This window comes from Poecilia formosa, unplaced genomic scaffold (genome assembly GCF_000485575.1).
Source record: "Poecilia formosa unplaced genomic scaffold, Poecilia_formosa-5.1.2 Scaffold1257, whole genome shotgun sequence".
NCBI classification, from domain to species: domain Eukaryota; kingdom Metazoa; phylum Chordata; class Actinopteri; order Cyprinodontiformes; family Poeciliidae; genus Poecilia; species Poecilia formosa.
This window is the reverse complement of record NW_006801196.1, coordinates 6,498-11,405: the sequence shown is the minus strand read 5'-3', so window position 1 is coordinate 11,405 and position 4,908 is coordinate 6,498. Positions and strand designations below refer to the sequence as shown.

At 38.6% G+C, this 4,908-nt stretch overlaps 1 long non-coding RNA gene across 1 annotated transcript in view; it reads left to right on the top strand.

Annotated features, from left to right (window-relative positions):
- LOC103132733 (uncharacterized) overlaps positions 1-3,418 on the top strand; it is a 6,901-nt gene extending 3,483 nt beyond the window's left edge. The window contains exon 2 of the long non-coding RNA XR_475611.2: positions 3,217-3,418. This is a non-coding gene — a long non-coding RNA (uncharacterized LOC103132733). The remainder of the gene's footprint in view (positions 1-3,216) is intronic.
- The last annotated feature ends 1,490 nt before the right edge of the window (positions 3,419-4,908 follow it).

Here is a 4,908-nt window from a genome sequence, read left to right as displayed (position 1 = left end):
GTAAAGGCAAATATCTAGCTACAAGACGTGCTAAAGGCACACACTGCTGCAATTAAGTGTAGAGGTGCTCAAGCCAACAACAGCCAACCTAAACCCCGTGGCCATTCGTATAGCAAAACATACCTATGATCAGAAAATCCAGCAATTCTCAAAATATTGGGATTGACAGGGCTAAGCCCCGCCTCTAGGGTCTGACTGGTTGTTTCTAGTTAGCACTGGGAGAAAGCAGAGGACCTCAAGTTTTTCAAAGATTATCTGTCTCATACCTTACTGTCACGACATAGTGACAGTTTCAACAAATATGTAAAAAATATATATATATTTATAAAAGTTATATATTGCTGCTTCAATAATGACTTAGATGGTTTGAGGCCCTCAACAACACTCTGAGGAAATTCTCTCCTCAACCAGATGAACAAATACTCAGACTTGAGATAACTGATGTTTGGAGGACCATGGACCACTGGAGAACAATTTTTTGTTTTGGCTCTGGTGGCCTTTATTTGAGAGTGGTTTGACAGGAAAATGGGTAATAAAAGAGGGGGAAGACATGTGGTAAAGGTCATCAGTCTGGGAATTGAACCTGTGACAGCCGTATTGATTACTAAGGCCTCCTGATGTGGGTTGTGCTCTACCCCTGCACCACAGACTCAACATGTATAAAGGACCAGGGACTGATCCTTGACACGCTTATGCAACCCAGTGTTAAAGACACAAGCAAGAATGAATACATATTAATTTCATATCTTATTCTACAATGAGATTAAAAAGTATAAACATGTAGATTTCATGCCTTAATTTACAATGATTTAACTNTCTGACTGGTTGTTTCTAGTTAGCACTGGGAGAAAGCAGAGGACCTCAAGTTTTTCAAAGATTATCTGTCTCATACCTTACTGTCACGACATAGTGACAGTTTCAACAAATATGTAAAATATATATATATATTTAGGTATATATTGCTGCTTTAATAATGACTTAGATGGTTTGAGGCCCTCAACAACATTCCAAGAAAATTCTCTCCTCAACCAGATTGTCAGGGACCAGGCAGTACAATACGCAGAACACAGGTAGTTGAATTAAAAAAAGGTGGGTTTTTATTTACCCAAAAATATGAACAAAGGTTAACATAACAATTAAACAGGCATGCCAATAAAAGAGGTCAACATAAATTACTAGACTAAGACATAACTGACAAAACAATAAACTGACCTAACTGAAATGACACAGAAGGGGATTTAAATACAGGTTTAGCTAAACCATGTGGACACAATAGGGGAAAACAAAATGGCTGCCACCTAACAATTAACACAAACAATTAAATAAACCCAAAAACATCCCCCCCCAGCATGACACGGGTGGTTCAGTCCAATGAGGCCATCAGCTGTACTTTAGGAACCTCAGCCCTTTGCTACGCCTTTTATCCACCAGGAAGGGGAGCCAAACACCCAGGTAACTCAAACAAAGAGAACAATATTAATACAACATAATTAAATTTCGACCTTGCATTGTTAATATGTGTGCACTCCATATAAACATTGGAAGGTGGAAGAAAATATAAAGAATACTTAAACTTACAAAACAAACTAAAGTGAAAAGTAACTATTGATGAAATGTGGATCTCACCCTGTGTGGCTTGCCATCACACAGATGAACAAATACTCAGACTTGAGATAACTGATGTTTGGAGGACCATGGACCATTGGAGAACAATTTTTAGTTTTGGCTCTGGTGGCCTTTATTTGAGAGTGGTTTGACAGGAAATTGGGTAATAAAAGAGGGGGAAGACATGTGGTAAAGGTCATCAGTCTGGGAATTGAACCTGTGACAGCCGTATTGATTACTAAGGCCTCCTGATGTGGGTTGTGCTCTACCCCTGCACCACAGACTCAACATGTATAAAGGACCAGGGACTGATCCTTGACACGCTTATGCAACCCAGTGTTAAAGACACAAGCAAGAATGAATACATATTAATTTCATATCTTATTCTACAATGAGATTAAAAAGTATAAACATGTAGATTTCATGCCTTAATTTACAATGATTTAACTGTGTTAGTTTTTAAAGTAATAAAGTTAAAACTACCCATTCAAATTTACAAGCAAAACTTTGACACACCCTGGCCTTTCTATATCCACTTTTCCATCTACACATGTACAAAGCAGAAATTCACAGCCATTTTGTTTTACAAAACTTAATTCACAATGAGGCATTCAGATTTTCGAGCACTAAAAGTAGTCACCAGCGGGCTATTTCACAAAACCAGGACAGCAGATTAAGCTGGGATTTTCTGGATATCCAAGCTTAATTAATCCTCAATTTAGTTTTACAGAAGAGGTAACACATAAGTTACCATGGCGATTTATTCTGTGAAGCTAGCCGGCTGCAGACCAGTCTAACAGCCAGGCTTAGTAAAGCACTGACAGATCAGAAACCAATGAGTTTTGCCCGTGATTCTTTTTTCTTATCTGTCTGTTTTGGTCTTTTTTTAATCACCTTGCATGAAAGTACCACTAGGTCATTTTGGTATTCCATCCGTCCATCATCATACACTCTTATCCCTAGTGGGGTTGCCAGGGGTGCTGGTGCTTATCTCCAGCAATTAACGGACAAGAGGCGGGGTACACCTTGCACAGGTTACCAGTTCATCACAGTGGTATTCAGTCAAATAGTGCTATTAGTTTAACATTGTAATGTTAAAAAATACCATTATTAATTTTAAAATGACCCATATGGACTCTGTTACTGTTCGATTGTATTTCTGAAGACCTCTGTTCTAGTTTGTCAGAAAGACCTTTTACTAATTACGCACTCAATCAATCTGATTAATATTGTACCAGGTGTTTTTTTTTTCTTTTGCATGATGTGCTTCAATTCCTCATTATCCTCAATCGAAAGATGTTCTGAGGTATGGTGTACGAAATTTATCTAGCGAAGCATCAGTGAACCTGTGATCAATCTCATTGGCCTCCTGAAGAAATTTTTTGATGCGCATTCACCTAAATTACTTAAACCTTGCTCGACAAGCTTCGGGATAAAGCCAGGATGAACCGAAGGTGCAATGTCAAAACTGGCTTTATCTGTTATCCTGGATTTTGTAATCCTATTTTTGTGGAACAGCCCTCTGGATTTAAACTCTACCAAGATGAGTATTTTATTGGTTTGAACAACTGTAAGTTACAAAATGCTTATGTTTTGTTTTTCATTTTTCAGGTGGTGTACATTACTATGGAGGATCTCCACAGCATACAAAACAATTAACATTTTTGCTTTTTCTCCCAATGTTGTTTTTCTGAATGAGAAGAAATGCTTGTTTCTATGGGAGAAGCAGTGTTAGTTACTTCAAGGTTTTCTTCTTGGCATGTTTTGATGTATTTCACCATACTACTTTTTAGTTAAATATAAAGAACATAACATAATAAGTATCACTAAGTGCTTTATGTTTCACCTTTAACTGTTTCTTTTTCTAAAAGATTCCTTCTGTTTGTATTTGAAATCAATAAAAAGAAAAGATTTCCCTGTAAAAATCATCTTACAATTTTGAAACATTAGCATACATTCACCTGCATGAGGAGCAGCTTAAAATAGGTTTATAGTTGATGTGTTGAACTTGGCTTTCGCAGCGCCTGGTCGTGCACCTGTGAATATTTATAACTCATCATCATGGTATGTATTTATACATACTCTTTATAAGGGCTCGGCTCCAACGTACACATTAACTGTGATTGCCGTACTACTGTCTTGGTTGGCAAGCACTTAACAGTATTGATAACGTTCAAAAGCATGACTAGAACACAGCCTTTATAGCCGTGCCCCCGGGTTTCTTGCATGTGACTACACACAGTGAAAGAAACCCTGGCTTCTTGTAGGTCACTGCTTTAAAAAGTACATGTAGTACACAGAGACCTCATAGAACANAACTACCCATTCAAATTTACAAGCAAAACTTTGACACACCCTGGCCTTTCTATATCCACTTTTCCATCTACACATGTACAAAGCAGAAATTCACAGCCATTTTGTTTTACAAAACTTAATTCACAATGAGGCATTCAGATTTTCGAGCACTAAAAGTAGTCACCAGCGGGCTATTTCACAAAACCAGGACAGCAGATTAAGCTGGGATTTTCTGGATATCCAAGCTTAATTAATCCTCAATTTAGTTTTACAGAAGAGGTAACACATAAGTTACCATGGCGATTTATTCTGTGAAGCTAGCCGGCTGCAGACCAGTCTAACAGCCAGGCTTAGTAAAGCACTGACAGATCAGAAACCAATGAGTTTTGCCTGTGATTCTTTTTTCTTATCCATCTGTTTTGGTCTTTTTTAATCACCTTACATGAAAGTACCACTAGCTCATTTTGGTATTCCATCCGTCCATCATCATACACTCATCCCTAGTGGGGTTGCCAGGGGTGCTGGTGCTTATCTCCAGCAATTAACAGGCAAGAGGCGGGGTACACCTTGCACAGGTTACCAGTTCATCACAGTGGTATTCAGTCAAATAGTGCTATTAGTTTAACATTATAATGTTAAAAAATACCATTATTAATTTTAAAATGACCCATACTGTCATGAGGTAGGGTGGATGTTGGTGAGGAGATGACGCAGGACCCAGGTTATGGTGATGATGACGAGTTTAATGAAGGCTCAAAACAGTCCAACAGGCAGCACGGCAGAGAGACAGGCACACAGCCAAATACCGGTAGCTACTGATACAAGACTGAACTAGGAGCTAAGCTAAGCTAACCGGGACTTCACAGTTCCACCGGAGAGCTCACACAACTACTGACATGAGACAATCGAGATTCGTAAGACAAACAAAGACAAGGACCCGACCAGAGACAAAGACAACAGGTGAACTTAAATACACATGGGGTAATCAAGGGAACGAGAAACACCTGG